Source organism: Pan paniscus, chromosome 15 (genome assembly GCF_029289425.2).
Source record: "Pan paniscus chromosome 15, NHGRI_mPanPan1-v2.0_pri, whole genome shotgun sequence".
NCBI lineage: Eukaryota > Metazoa > Chordata > Mammalia > Primates > Hominidae > Pan > Pan paniscus.
Genome location: NC_073264.2, coordinates 29,831,214 through 29,848,748, shown reverse-complemented (window position 1 = coordinate 29,848,748; position 17,535 = coordinate 29,831,214).

The following is a 17,535-nucleotide window of genomic DNA, read 5'->3' as shown; positions in this document are numbered from 1 at the left end:
ATGTATGCCCTTATGAAACTTAGTTTTACTGTGGAAACAGAGAGTAAAAAAGAGAAGTAATTATAGAATAAGTACTATAATAATATCACCTGAAACCTCTTAGGATTGCAATTATCTAAAGATAAAAGACAAAAAGTATTGGTGAACATAAGGAGAAAAGAGAAGCCTTGGACATTGTTTGTGAGAACGTAAATTAATACAGCCATTATGGGAAACTATATGGAGGTTCGTCAATAGATTAAAAATAGAATTACCATATGTTTCAGAAGTCCCACTTTAGAGCATATATCCAAAGTCACTATACCAAAGAGATCTGCACTCTCATTTTCATTGCTGTATTATGGAAATAAGTGTCCATTGACAGATAAATGAATAAAAAGTATGTGGGCATATATACACAATAGATTATTATTCAGCCTTAAAAAAGGAGATCTACAGTAAGCAAAACAGCACAGTGTTGGTACAAGAACAAACACAAAGACCAACAAAACAGAATAGAGAACTCAGAAATAAGACCACATACCTACAACCATCTGATCTTTGACAAACCTGACAAAAACAAGCAATGGGGAAATGATTCCCTAGTTAATAAATGGTGCTGGGAGAACTGGATAGCCACATGCAGAGAATTGAAATTGGACTGCTTCCTTACACCATATGCAAAAACTAACTCAACATGGATTAAAGACTTAAACGTAAAACAAAAATTTTAAAAATCCTAGAAGAAATCTAGGCAATACCATTCAGGACATAGGCACTGACAAAGATTTCATGATGATAATGTCAAAAGCAGCTGCAACAAAAGCAAACATTGACAAATGGGATCTAATTAAACTAAAGAGCTCTGCATAGCAAAAGAAACTATCATCAGAGTAAAGAGACAGCCTACAGAAGGGGAGAAAATTTTTGCAATCTGTCCATCTGACAAAGGTCTGATATCCAGAATTTACAAAGAACTTAAGCAAATGTACAAGAAAATAACAACCCCATTAAACTGTGGGGAAAGGACATGAGCAAATACTTCTTAAAAGAAAACTTACATGTAGCCAACAAACGTATGAAAAAAAGCTCAACATCACTGATAATTAAAGAAATGCAAATCAAAACCACAATGAGATATCTTCTCCTGACAGTCAGAATGGCTATTACTAAAAAGTCAGAAAAAAACGGATGCTGGGAAGGTTTAACAGAAAAAGGAACGCTTTTACACTGTTGGTGGGAGTTTAAATTAGTTCAACCATTGTGGAAGACAGCATGGTGATTCCTCAGAAACCTAGAGGCAGAAATATCATTTGACCCAGCAATCCCATTACTGGGTATATACCCAAAGAAGTATAAATCATTATATTATAAAGATACATGCATGTGTATGTTCACTGCAGCACTATTCACAAGGCAGAGACATGGAATCAGCCTAAATGCCCATCAATGATAGATTGGATAAAGAGAATGTGGTACATGTACACACCATGGAGTATTATGCAGCCATAAAATGGAACAAGATCATGTCCTTTGCAGGGACATGGATGGAGTTGGAAACTATTATCTTCAGCAAAGTAACACAGAAACAGGAAACAAAAAACTGTATGTTCTCACTTATAAGTGCGAGCTGAATGGTGAGAACACATGGATGCATTGTTGGGGAACAACCACAAACTGGGGCGCTTTGGGAGGACAGCAGGAGGGAGAGCATCAAGAAGAATAGCTAATGGACACTGGGCTTAATGCTTAGGTGATGGGATGATCTGTGCAGCAAACCACCACGGTACACGTTTATCTATGTAACAAACCTGCACATCCTGCACATATATCTCTGAACTTAAAATAAAAGTCCAAGAAAAGAAAAAGAAGATACTGAGATACTGCCATTTACGGCAACACAGATGACACTGGAGGACATTATGCTAAATGAAAAAAGCCACACACAGAAAGACAAATAATTATATGTAAAATCAAAAAAAGTCAAACTAATTGTAACAGAGAGTCAAATGGTGGTTACGAGGGCCTCGGAGTGGAGAAAAAGGGGAGATATTGGTGAAAAGATACAAACTTTCAGTTGTAAGATTAATATTAGAGTACTAGAGACCTAATGTACAATATGGTGACTATAATGTATTGTGGACATGAAATTTGTTAAGAAAGTAGATCTTAAGTGTTCTCACTACACATACACAAAAACACACACAGAAAAGGTAACTGTGTGAGGTAATGAATATGCTAATTAGCTTGACTGTGAAAATTATTTCACAACATATACATATATCAACATATGTTGTACCCCTAAATATATACAAGTTTTTTTTTGAGTTGGAGTCTCGCTGTTTCACCAGGCTGCAGTGCAGTGGCATGGTCTCAGCTCACTGCAACCTCCGCTTCCCGTGTTCAAGCAATTCTCCTGCCTCAGCCTCCTGAGTAGCTGGAACTACAGGCACCCACCACCACATCCAGCTAATTTCTGTATTTTTAGTAGAGATGGGGTTTCACCATGTTGACCAGGATGGTCTTGGTCTCTTGACCTCGTGATTCACCTGCCTCGGCCTCCCAAAGTGCTTCGATTACAGGCGTGAGCCACTGTGCCTGGCCATACATACAATTTTTATTTGTTAATCATACTTCAATAAATCTGGAACAAAAAGAAAAATAAAACAAAAGATATAGAAAGTTTGGTACTGTCTTTAAAATTGTTAAGAAAGATATTATGGATAAAGTGACATTAGTGCAGAGCCCTATGGTTGTGATGAAGCAAGCCATGTAGGATATCTGGAGGAAGATCATTCGAGGCAGAGGGAATAGCAAAGGAAGAGGCCTTGAGTTTGAGATATGCTTGCTGTGCTCCAGGAACAGCAAAGAGGCCTGTGTGTCAGAAGTAAATGGGTACAGGAAGAAATGGTAGTAAATGAGACTAGAAAGGAGTGGGGTGCTCCATTATGTAAGTGCTTGTAAGCCATCATAAGAACTTTGGGTTTTGGAGTTAGAAAGCCACTGGGAAGTTTTGAGCAGAAGCATAACAAGAATCTGCCTTGTGCATCAGAAGGTCTACTCTGTGTTGAGAATAGACTACTTATGAAGGGTGAAACAAAAGTTAAGCAAAAGACCATATACTTGTGGGCCACATGGATGTTTTCTTTTGAAAAGTGTCTGTTCATACCCTGTGTCCACTTTGTAATGGGTCTGTTTTTTGCCTGTTCATTTATTTAAGTTCCTTATAGATTCTGGATATTAGAGCTTTGTCAGATGCATAGTTTGCAAATATTTTCTCCCATTCTGTAAGTTATTTGTTTACTCTGTTGACAGCTTCTTTTGCTGTGCATGAGATCTTTTGTTTAATCAGGTCCCATTTGTCAATTTTTGTTTTTGTTGCAATTACTCGTGGCATCTTCATCAAGCAATGTTTGCCAGGGCCTATGTCTAGCATGGTATTTCCTAGATTATCTTCCACAGTTTTTATAGTTTTAGGTTTTATATTCAAGTCTTTAATCCATCTTGAGGTAATTTTTAAATATGATATAAGTGAGGCGGTCCAGTTTCAATCTTTTGCATTAGGTTAGCCAGTTATTCCAGTACCATTTACTGGATAGAGGTTCTTCCTCCACTGCTTGCAGTGTTAGGTATATACACAAAGGAATATAAATCATTCTACCATAAAGACAATGTATACATACACTTATCACAGTACTATTCACTGTAGAAATACATAGAGTCAGTCTAAATGCCCATCAATGATAGACAAGATAAAGAAACTACTGTACATATCCACCACAAAATACTACGTAGTCATAAAAAAGAACAAGGTCAAATCCTTTGCAGCAACAAGGATGGAGCTGGAGGCCATTGGCCTAAGCGAACTAATACAGAAACAGAAAACCAAATCTGTATGTTCTCACTTATGAGTGGGAGCTAAACACTGAATACACATGGACACAAAGAAAGGAACAATAGCCACCAGAGTCTACCTGAAGTTGGCAGGTGGAAAGAGGGTGAAGATAGTACCTAGCAGGTACTTTGCTTACTACCTGGGTGACAAAATAATCTATATGCTGAACCCCTGTGACATGCAATTTACCTATATAACAAACCTGCACATACACCCCTGAATCCAAAATAAAATTTAAAAATAAAGCAAAGAGACCAGTTATAATTCAAGAGAGAGATGATAATAGTATAGGCAGTGAAGGCTGGGAGGTGTGATTGAATTCACAATATCATTTGTCTTGAATTTGCTGATGGATTGGATGTTCGATGTGAACCTGAGAAGGAAGTCAAATGTTTGAGGACAACCTGACGGGGTTGCCATTGTCCACAACAGGAGAAAGCAAGACTCCAAGAAGAGCAAGTATCAGGGATTAAATCAGAAGTCTGTTTTTGGACACTTTAAGGTATCTATTTGAGCTACCCATTAAAAACAAGGATTTGGATTTATGACTCTGATGGGAAAAAAAGATCCAGAATGGAGATATAAATTTGGGAGTAATTCTCAAGTGTATGGTGTATATTATGAGATGTGATCATTAAGGATCTGAGTGGAGAAGAAAAAAGATGAGTGAATAAGCCCTTAAGTAAGGCAACATTTAAGGTTGAAGGATAAAAAAGAACAAGCAAAGGATACTGAGAAAGAGTCACAAATGAAGACACTGTTTCATAAAGGAGAGAATCATCAGTTCTAAGTTACTATTAATAGGCAACTAAGATGGGATTAAGAATTAGCCATTGGAATTAGCAAAGTTTCAGTAGGAAGGAGAGGGGTGGATATCCCAGAGAATGAGAATGGAAAAATTGGAAGAAGTACAGAAACATTTGATTTATGATACTTAAGTACTAACCCATGGATCAATATTTAACATATATATTTTGACTTATCTCCAGCAGAATACAGTCAGATTTCTAATGAGGAATTAAGTTCAACTTATGCTCATAGTGAAATGGAACATCATCAGGTTTGTGAAAAGAGAGCCATTATAGCAGAGAAAAAGTTTATTAAATCTTGATTTCAAAAAGTCTTGGATTAGAATGACACCTACGTTAGTTTGCAAAAGTTAACTCACATTTCTGAATTTGTTTCATTCAACTCGGTACATGCTTAGCTTATTACCCAGAATATAGTCAGCCCTTGAATGGTTGTTATTGTTCTTTTTGTTTTTCTAACCATACTAACTTTCTTCATGTATCCATTATTATCTGTGCCACCTTACCTGTGACATTTCTTCACCAATTAAAACTGTTAGTAAAGCTTAAAATTTTTTTAGTTTAGTTTTATTCATCAATTATAGTGAGTTAGAAAATTCATGTAAGGAAGAAAGTCCCTTCTCCTTCCTAATTCTGCATATCAAATTGCTGGAGAAATGAGCCAGCTTTGGTTGCTTAGTGAGTCACCTCTCCCTTCTCTAAGATTCTTGAAACTTGCTGTACTAATCCATTCTCACACGGCTATGAAGAAATACATGAGACTGGGTAATTTATAAAGGAAAGAGGTTTAATTGACTCACAGTTATGCATTGCTGAGGAGGCCTCAGGAAACTCACAATCATGGCAGAAAGCAAAGGAGAAGCAGGCACCTTCTTCACAGGGAGGCAGGATGGAGTGAGTGCAAGCAGGGGAAATGCCAGGCACTTATAAAACCATCAGATCTCATGAGAACTCACTTACTATCATGAGAACAGCATGGGGAAACTACCCCTGGGATTCAACTACCTCCACCTGGTCCAGCCCTTGACGTGTGGGGATTATGGGGATTAAGGGGGTTACAATTCAAGATGAAATTTTGGGTGGGGACACAGCCAAACTGTATCACTTGCATATGGTTAGGGTTATCACATGCCTTGTTTTATGTCTGTTGGCTCACCAGAATTACTAATGACTCTTTTAAATTTCAAAATTGTTCATGTTTTTTTAGAATATAGTATATAATTGACCTATTAATGGGACAGGCTTTAAATTTGGGCTCCTGTACTGGTCTCCTGTATTTACAGTCTCACTTTTACCATGCAAATACTAGTTCTTGTTCTCTTGTATTTGAAGTCATACTTTGATCCTCCTTTGGAGCTTTATAATCACATTCATTCTATTTCTATTGATTTTTTCCTCTTACTTTTATTTTCTCAACCACTTTTCTTATTCCCACTGTCAATGTGCACCCAGCAAAAAAACGTTCTCTTAATCCTGAGAAATTGTTGTGGAAGTGGTGTCAAAGTCTGCATCTCAATGTGCGGAAATATTCTACACTTGTGAGGAAAATATTCCCTTTAAAAAATAATTTTCTCTTGCTTGGAATAACAGATTAATTTTTTAACTCATTTGATAAAATCACTTAAAACTTTTACAACACTGAGTGTTTGGGATATACTTTTATTTTTTGGTCAAACCTCAAATGTAATATTATAGGTTGTTATTGATCATTGTGGGTTTTGATATTTTCATAATATCCGCAGGACTATTTCCTAGTAAATCTTTCCAAAGTTATGTGTTGTATCCATACATGAATATAACTATTTATTTGTTATGTTTGTTCTACTTATCTCGTAGGTATCATCAAAGTTGTTTGACACAGCATTGAGAAGGCATTTACAATAAATGGCAGCATTGCATTGTTTTTACTCATAAAAATGAATAATGAATAAATGATATGAGAAATTATATTCCGTCATCATGTACATGAAATCTAATTTGATTAACTTAGCACTTTGTAATGTTAATATTCTATTATGTCATAAATTATATGAAATATAAAAGATTCCAGATTCTTAGATTGAAAGAAAAATCTAGATGATTTCTTGTGAAGTTTATGATATTCATGACTTTATATACACATATTACATATTTAGGCGAATTTTTGAAGGATATTACTAATGTAATATTTATGATTAAATTTTAGCTTTAATACTCTGCTTTTCTTTTTCTCCTGATATTAAGAAAGAAAAACTGGAATCCATTTCAAGCTAAAGAGGAAATTCAACCTGGACTATCCTTCTTTCAAGAAAATTAACAAAGTACCAATGGAGTTCTTTATCTATGGAGTGCAGACTTCATTAATTAATCCTTTTTATCTGTGACAGCTAAAGGTAAATCTAGAATATTCTGCCTCCTTGAAATTATTTCTAGTTTTACTTTTACTTGCTAAACTACATTCTTTCAACCATATGTTATCTTTTGTCAAGCATGTAGAAATTAAATCAAATGGTATTGCACTGTTTTTTGCCTTGCATTGACATTTTAAAAGATAGCCATTTAGATAAATACTTTTTCATATTATTAACTTAATAATTTTGAGAGCAACAGAAAGCAAATGGAGAATATTTTTGTTACTCCTCATTTTCATAATAGTGGAAGGTGGAATTCATATGGCATTATAAGTAGAAATTTTCTGCATCACTAAGAACATGGCTTACAATATAATGCCTCCTGGACAATTCAGAAAATTATTCTAATAAGAAAAACTTCTAGTCATATATCATGCATGCCTGCACTATTTTTCTCCCTTTTCACTAAATATGCTTTCCACAAAAAAGGAATACAGTATTTAGTTCATCACTTCCTGCTATCTATTCCTCATTCCAAACCAATATATGTTCTGATCATCTACTTTAGAAATAATTATTATTCAACAGTGCAAAAAGAGACCATGAAAATGCAAGACAACGAAATCCTGAAAACATATGTTTTTCTTTTGAACTTAATGTTTTAACTGTTTTTGTTGAGGCCTCAGCTGCTTATTTAATGCTGATGATTTTTTTTTCCTTCATTTAGGGCCTTGCCATTAGACAAATACCTGCCAGGAACCAGTAATGGGAAAACATTCTAGTTACATGGATATTTGTTCATTTAACAAATATTTGTTCACTTTTAACAAAAAGTGACAAGCGTGTCACATTTCATCAGGTCACATCAGGTTGTGTCTCAAGAAAACAGAGAATATAAGATAAGCCAGTTCAAAGAGACATGCCTCATCCAGAGCACAGAAGAAAGGAAACATCAATTGCTTAGGATTAGAGAAAGAAAACTCAAACCCACTTATAGATTAAAAATCACCTGAATTTCAAATACACATTTGCAACAATATAATTGTTTTTCTATCGTATATATATTAAAGCGATGCCTTTTGTATTTCTTATCTATAATAGTTATTTGCTTAATATATTTATATAGTGCAGTGTATTTAACAGCTCTATTTTAATGTAAAATTAGGATGGTGGTCCCTTGATTTGAGGGAACATACCATCTGATGGATTATCTGAAAACTCTGTTATCCAATACAGTAGCCACTAGCCACCTGTGGCTATTAAATTACAATGAAATCAATTAAGTTAGGTGTTTTAGTTTCATAAGTCACGTTGCAATTGCTCAAGAGTTAGGTGTTATTATTAGTAGCTCCTATATTCTCCTATATTGAATAGCACTGAGATAGAATATTTTCATCACAGAAAGTCCTACTGCACTGTGCTAATTTAGAATACTACAGGTAAAATGTAATTCTCACATATTGAAGCTATGTATAAAGTATCCAAAAAAGTGATTTCAGGGTCAAAAGTATGTATTAGTCAAATACTTTTGGCTTAAACATATGACCTGGGCACTGTTTGTGCTAGATTTTACTAGATATCATTGCTTCTAATCACTCTCTGAAGAAGAGATAGGTAATAAATGTATATAATGTAACCTGTATATACAGACATATCTATTTATACACAGGTATCTGTATCTAACCATCTGAATGTATATTAATCTAACCATAAATTCATACGAATGTCTCCAAATCTAATCCTGTACCAAGGAGTTCATTCTAGCCTTCTTTTTACACTTTTCTGTAACTTTCTTCTCTGACAGTGAGAAACTTGGATCTCATAATTAAGAATTTAATTATTAACCCTGATATACATGTACAATAGTTTCAGAATTGTATCTCATATCCTGTACGTGTAGCTTTTTATTTCTTCATTTGAACATTTAAATAATACCGTACGTAGGATTTGCTGGCAATATGGGTGAATAGGAACAGCTCCGGTCTGCAGCTCCCAGCGAGACTGATGCAGAAGGCAGCTGATTTCTCCAATTCCAACTGAGGTACCTGGTTCATCTCACTGGGACTGGTTGGACAGTGGGTGCAGCCCATGGAGTGAAAGCCAAAGCAGGGTGGGGCATGGACTTACTCGAGAAACATAAGGGGTCAGCGGATCTCCCTCCCCCAGCCAAGGGAAGCCATGAGAGATTGTACTAGGAGGAACAGTGCACTCCAGCCCAGATACTGAGCTTTCCACACAGTCTTTGCAACTGGCAGAACAGGAGATTCCCTCCAGTGCCTATGCCACCAGGGCCCTGGGTTTCAAACACAAAACTGCACGGCCGTTTTGGCAGACACCGAGCTAGCTGCAGGATTTTTTTTTCTTTTTTTCATACCTGGTATGCCAGCAAGACAGAACCATTCACTCCCCTGGAAAGGGGGCTGAAGCCAGGGAGCCAAGTGGTCTGGCTCAGTGGGTCCCACCCCCACGGAGCCCAGCAAGCTAAGATCCACTGGCATGAGATTCTAGCTGCTAGCACAGCAGTCTGAGGTCAACCTGGGATGCCTGAGCTTGGTGCAGGGAGGGGCATCCACCATTGCTGAGGCTTGTGTAGGCAGTTTCACCCTCACAGCATAAACAAAGCCACTGGGAAGTTCGAACTGGGTAGAGCCGACCCCAGCTCAGCAAGGCTGCTGCAGCCAGACTGCCTCTCTAGATTCCTCCTGTCTGGGGAGGGCATCTCTGAAAATAAGGCGGCAGCCCCAGTCAGGGACTAATAGATAAAACCCCCATCTCACTGAGACAGAGCACCTGGGGGAAGGGGCAGCTGTGGGCACAGCTTCAGCAGACTTAAATATCCTGGCTTGACAGCTCTGAAGAGAGCAGCAGATCTCCCAGCACAGCGTTCAAGCTCTGCTAAGGGACAGACTGCCTCCTCAAGTGGGTACCTGACTCCTGTGCCTCCTGACTGGGAGACACCTTCCAGCAGGGGTCGACAGACACCTTACACAGGAGAGTTCTGGCTGGCATCTGGCAGGTGTCCCTCTGGGACAAAGCTTCCAGAGAAAGGAACAGGCAGCAATCTTTGCTGTTCTGTAGCCTCTGCTGGAGATACCCAGGCAAAGAGGGTTTGGAGGGGACCTCCAGCAAACTACAGCAGACCTACAGCAGAGGGACCTGACTGTTAGAAGAAAAACTAACAAAGAAAAAGTAATAGTATCAACATCAACAAAAAGGATGTCCAATCAGAGGCCCCATCAGAAGGTCACCAACATCAAAGACCAAAAGTAGATAAATCCATGAAGATGGGGAGAAACCAACACAAAAAGGCTGAAAAATCCAAAAACCAGAATGCCTCTTCTCCTCCAAAGGATCACAGCTCCTCGCCAGCAAGGGAACAAAACTGGACAGAGAATGAGTTTGACGAATTGACAGAAGTAGGCTTTAGAAGGTGGGTAATAACAAACTCCTCCAAGCTAAAGAAGCATGTTCTAAACCAATTCAAGGAAGCTAAGAACCTTGAAAAAAGGTTAGACGAATTGCTAACTAGAATAACCAGTTTACAGAAGGACATAAATGACCTGATGCAGCTGAAAAACACAGCATGAGAACTTCATGAAGCATACAGAGGTATCAATAGCTGAATCGATCAAGCAGAAGAAAGGATATCAGAGTTTGAAGATCAACTCAATGAAATAAAGTGAGAAGACAAGATTAGAGAAAAAAGAGTGAAAAGAAATGAACAAAGACTCCAAGAAATACGGCACTATATGAAAAGACAAAATCTACGTTTGATTGGCATACCTGAAAGTGACAGGGAGAATGGAACCAAGTTGGAGAAAACTCTTCGGGTTATTATCTAGGAGAACTTCCCCAACCTAGCAAGGCAGGCCAATATTCAAATTCAGGAAATAAAGAGAACACCATAAAGATACTCCTCGAGAAGAGCAACCCCAAGACATGTAATTGTTAGATTCACCAAGGTTGAAATGAAGGAAAAAAGGTTAAGGACAGCCAGAGAGAAAGGTTGGGTTACCCACAAAGGGAACCCCATCAGACTAACAGCGGATCTCTCTGCAGCAAGAGAGAGTGGGGGCCAATATTCAACATTCTTAAAGAAAAGAATTTTCAACCCAGAATTTCATATCCAGTCAAACTGAGCTTCATAAGTGAAGGAGAAATAAAATTCTTTACAGACAAGGCAAATGCTGAGAGATTTTGTCACCACCAGACCAGCCTTACAAGAGCTCCTGAAGGAAGCACTAAACATGGAAAGGAACAATTGGTCCCAGGCACTGCAAAAACATACCAAGTTGTAAAGACCATCGACACTAAGAAACTGCATCAGTTAACATGAAAAATAAACAGCTAGCATCATAATAACAGGATCAAATTCACACATAACAATATTAACCTTAAATGTAAACAGGCTAAATGCCGCCAATTAAAAGACACAGACTGGCAAATTGGATAAGAGTCAAAACCCATCAGTGTGCTGTATTCAGGAAATCCATCTCACGTGCAAAGACACACATAGGCTCAAAATAAAATGATGAAGGAATATTTACCAAGCAAATGGAAAGCCAAAAAAAAAAAAAAAAGGCAGGGGTTGCAATCTTAGTCTCTGATAAAATAGACTATAAACCAACGAAGATCAAAAGAGATAAAAAAGGGCATTACATAATGGTAAAGGGATCAATGCAACAAGAAGAGCTAGCTGCTGGGCATGGTGGCTGACATCTGTAATCCCAGTACTTTGGGAGGCCGAGGTGGGTGGATTGCTTGAGATCAGGAATTTGAGACTAGCATGGCCAACATGGTGAAACCAGGTCTTCACTAAAAATACAAAAATTAGCTGGGTGTGGTGGCACACACCTGTAGTCCCAGCTACTCGGGAGGCTGAGGCAGGAGAATCGCTTGAACCAGGGAGGAGAAGATTACAGTGAGCCGAGATCATGCCACTGCACTCAGGACTGAGCAACAAGTGTGAGTCTTCATCTCCAGAAAAAAAAAAAAAAAAAAAAAAAGAAGAGCTAACTATCCTAAATATATATGCACACAATACAGGATCACCCAGATTTATAAAGCAAGTTCTTAGAGACCTACAAAGAGACAGACTCCCACACAATAATAGTGGGAGACTTTAACACTTCACTGTCAATATTAGACAGATCAACCAGACAGAAAATCAAAAAGCATATCCAGGACTTGAACTCAGCTCTGCACCAAGTGGACCTAATAGACTTCTATAGAACTCTCCACGGTAAATCAACAGAATATTCGTTCTTTTCAGCACCACATCACACTTATTGTAAACTTGGCCACATAATTGGAAGCAAAACACTCCTCAGCAAATGCAAAAGAACAGAAATCATAACAGTCTCTCAGACCACAGTACAATCATATTAGAACTTCAGGATTAAGAAACTCACGGCCGGGCGTGGTAGCTCACGCCTGTAATCCCAGCACTTCGGGAGGCCTAGGCGGGTGGATCACGAGGTCAGGAGATTGAGACCATCCTGGCTAAGATGGTGAAACACCATCTTTACTAAAAATACAAAAAATTAGCAGGGCGTGGTGGCGGGCGCCTGTAGTCCCAGCTACTCCAGAGGCTAAGGCAGGAGAATGGGGTGAACCCGGGAGGCAGAGCTTGCAGTGAGTTGAGATCCTGCCACTGCACTCCAGCCTGGGTGACAGAGGGAGACTCCATCTCAAAAAAAAACAAAAACCAAAAAACAAAAAAAACAAAAAATAAAAAAACTCACTCAAAACTGCACAACTACATGGAAACTGAACAACCTGCTCTTGAATGACTCTTGGGTAAATAACGAAATTAAGGCATAAATGAAGATGTTCTTTGAAACCAATAGGAACAAAGACACAACATATCATAATCTGTGGGACACATTTAAAGCAGTATGTAGAGGGAAATTTATAGCACCAAATGCCCAAAAGAGAAAGCAGGAAAGATCTAAAATCGACACCCTAAAATCACAATTAAAAGAACTAGAGAAGCAAGAGTAAACAAATTTAAAAGCTAGCAGAAGGCAAGAAATAACTAAGATCAGAGCAGAACTGAAGGAGATAGAGACAGAAAAAAAAATTCAAAAAATCAATGAATCAAGGAGCTGGTTTTTTTGAAAAGATCAACAAAATAGACTACTAGCCAGACTAATAAGAAGAAAAGAGAGAAGAATCAAATAGACGCAAGAAAAAATGATAAAGGGGATATCACCACTGATCCCACAGAAATGCAAACTACCATCAGAGAATACTATAAACACCTCTATGCAAATAAACTAGAAAATCTAGAAGAAATGGATAAATTCCTGAACACATACACCCTCCCACAACTAAACCAGGAAGAAGTCGAATCCCTGAATAGACCAATAACAAGTTCTGAAATTGAGGCAGTAATTAATAGCCTACCAACCAAGAAAAGCCCAGGAACAGACAGATTCACAGCCGAATTCTACCAGAGGTACAAAGAGGAGCTGGTCCCATTCCTTCTGAAACTATTCCAAACAATAGAAAAAGAGGGAATCCTCCCTCACTCATTTTATGAGGCCAGCATCATCCTGATACCAAAACCTGGCAGAGACACAATAAAAACAGAAAATTTCAGGCCAATATCCCTGATGAACATCGATGCGAAAATCTTCAGTAAAATACTGGCAAACTGAATCCAGCAGCAAATCAAAAAGCTTATCTACTACCATCAAATTGGCTTCATCCCTGGGATGCAGGGCTGGTTCAATATAGCAAATCAGTAAACATAATCCATCACATAAACAGAACCGATGACAAAAAACACACAATTATCTCAATAGATGCAGAAAAGGCCTTTGACAAAATTAAATCGCCCTTCATGTGAAAAACTCTCAATAAACTAGATATTAATGGAAATTATCTCAAAATAATAAGAGCTATCTATGACAAACCCACAGCCAATATCATACTGAATGGGCAAAAACTGGAAGCATTCCCTTTGAAAACCAGCACAAGACAAGGATGCCCTCTCCCACCATTCCTGTTGAACATAGCATTGGAAGTTCTGGCCAAGGCAATAAGGCAAGAGAAAGACATAAAGCGTATTCAATTAGGAAAAGAGGAAGTCAAATCATCGCTGTTTGCAGATGACATGATTGTGTATTTAGAAAACCCCATCGTCTCAGCCCCAAATCTCCTTAAGCTGATAAACAACTTCAGGAAAGTCTCAGGATACAAAATCAATGTGCAAAACTCACAAGCATTCCTATACACAAATAACAGAAAAACAGAAAGCCAAATTATGAGTGAATTCCCATTCACAGTTGCTACAAAGAGAATAAAATACCTAGGAATACAACTTACAAGGGATGTGAAGGACCTCTTCAAGCAGAACTACAAACCACTGATCAAGGAAATAAGAGAGGGCACAAACAAATGGAAGAATATTCCATGCTCATGGATAGGAAGAATCAATATAGTGAAAATGACCATACTGCCCAAAGCAACTTACAGATTCAATGCCATCCCCGTCAAGCTACCATTGACTTTCTTCACAGAACTGGAAAAAACTACTTTAAACTTTATATGGAATGAAAAAAGAGCCCACATAGCCAAGACAATTCTAAACAAAAAGAACAAAGCTGGAGGCATCACACTACCAGACACCAAATTATACTGCAAGGCCACAGTAACCAAAACTGCATGGTACTCATACCAAAACAAATATATAGACCAATGGAACAGAACAGAGGCCTCAGAATTAACACTACACCTTTACAACCATCTGATCTTTGACAAACCTGACAAAAACAAGCAATGAACAAAGGATTCCCTATTTAATAAATGGTGTTGGGAAAACTGGGTAGCCATATGCAGAAAACTAAAGCTGGATTCCTTCCTTACACCTCATACAAAAGTTAACTCAAGATGAAAGACTTAAACATAAGACCTAAAACCATAAAAACCCTAGAAGAAAATCTAGGCAATATCATTGAGGACATAGGCAAGGGCAAAGACTTCATGATTAAAACACCAAAAGCAACTGCAACAAAAGCCAGAATTAACAAATAGGATCTAATTAAACTAAAGAGCTTCTGCACAGCAAAAGAAAGTATCATCAGATTGAACGGGCAACCTACATAATGGGAGAAAAATGTTGCAATCTATCCATCTGACAAAGGGCTAATATACAGAATCTATGAAGAATTTAAACAAATTTATAAGATGAAACAACCCCATAAAAAAGTGGGCGAAGGATATGAACAGACACTTCTCAAAAGAAGACATTTATGCAGCCAACAAATGTATGAAAAAAAGCTCATCATCACTGGTCATCAAAGAAATGCAAATCAAAACGACAATGAGATAACATCTCAAGCCAGTTAGAATGGTGATCATTAAAATGGCGAGGAAACAGCAGATGCTGGAGAGGATGTGGAGAAATAGGAACGCTTTTACACTGTTGGTGGGAGTGTAAATTAGTTTTTTTATATAAGCTAATAGTTTATATAAAGTAGTTATAATAAATTAGTTTTTTTTATAAACTTTTTAATATAAATATAAAAAGCAAAAGTACACAGGAGGGGACAGACAGATAATGACAGACAGAAAGCATGGTGTATAAAATGTTTCACAGACTTGTAAGAATAATGTCAGGAAGGCTAATGCCCAGATAAGAAGCACATGCATCAAAAATGCTTAGGAGCAGCCATAATATTTTAAATCTAAATTTAGAGCAAGAGGAGCCGGAGACTTGGGACTAACGGAAAAATATTAATGGATGTTAGAGATTTTAAAAGTTCATTTTATCTTACTCTTTTCTGCAAGGGAGATTGGGAAGAAATAACAAAATATTGGTCAAATAGAATAGAAGCTCTGGTTAGGTAAAGTAACTATGGATTGTCATCTTGTTCACAGCATAAGATATGGAGATCTTCCAGGTGAAATCAATAGACAGTTGTTGGTAACTTATAAGAACTGTGGAGAATGGTATATATGCCAAATATTAGTGACAGCTTCATTTCTCAATATTCAAAAACTTGAAGGAATTAAACACTTCTGAATGCAATGCCAAACTTGTGGATGTTTCTATAACAGAGTAGGAGTTTGAGGCATATAAATCTTAGTTAAGAAGTAATAACGATGTTTCTTGGCTCATGTAGAAAAGAATAACTATGCGCAAGATTTTATAACCACTTTTTAGCATTGTACAGAGAATTCATATGTTAAAAATCACCGGAGTAACTTTGTAAATGTGGCTTCTCCAGAAAATCAAGAAAACTTTAACCTAATTAAGTAACACGGTCAATATTGGTAGAAAGTGCTATAAAGGTATAAGTTACTTCTTGGTAAAAGGAAAAATAATTATTACATTTGTTGTGCTGTATTGTGTTTGCTTATGGAATTCTTGTAATGCACATTTAATCTTTAACACTTTTTTTATGTTTGCTTGTGGAATTCTCGATTTTTATATTGCCTCAGCAATTTTACTCCACTGTGGCCTGTGCACTTATATGTTTATTTATAATGCAACAAACCTTTCATATCTTCAAAACCACATTCAAGAAACATAATGTTTCTTCAGTGTTTCTTTAAATGTTCATTCTTACACATTCTTGAATATTAAAATTTCCATGATCTTATTACTTTTGCACATATAGTATATAATGTAGCTCTGAGGTAGTGTTTTCATTAACTAACTTTAATTTCTTATTAGCAATTTATATGTTAGTACTATATACTTTGTATTTTATTAAAATATTCTATACTATACTTTGTTTTAACAACTTCAGTTTGATTTCAGATTTAATAAAACATGGCCAGTGTTTCTAATTGGTTTGTATCATAGCTACTTTGCCAACTTATTTACTCTTTCTTGCTATCATATTGAAGGATGACTCATGTAATGTTATTAACCTATCTCTCACCTTGTTAGAGAAATATAGGCTTTATCTATATTTAGATAATTTAAACCAAGAAAACATGAACAATAATTTTAAAAGATGTGGAAAAAGAAGATGAAAAGGTATTGACAAAAGAAAAATCATTCAAGAATAAATGAAAGGGTTTTTATGGTTTACATTTTAGTCCTGAAGCGCAGACAGTTATATTTTTAGTATTTTAAATTTTGACTTTATGCTAATGCATCAAGACCTTTTGTTATTGTTGCAGTTATTGTTGTTGAAATATGTCTTCTCCCTTGTGTGCAAAATATATAGGCTCTTATTGTTTTTTAAGAGCTTTTGTTGGTTGAAAAACACAAATTACTGGAGACCAGGGATCTCCTTAAATTTTGTAAAAACCTATGCAACTGATTTATTCAATGTGTCGGACTTGGTAGCGAAGAAATGAATGACTTTAACTGGATTTTCATTGTCCTTTCAATTCCTCTCCTGAAACTTATTATTCTTTTCCTCTTGGTTTAAAATTTGGGAAAACCTTATAAATTTCTTATGCCTTTGAGATAAAATAAAGTCTACTTTGAGATGACAAAAGTCTAGTCCAGTATAATATAGCTCCAGACCGTATGTTATAACATCAATTTTGAAAACTT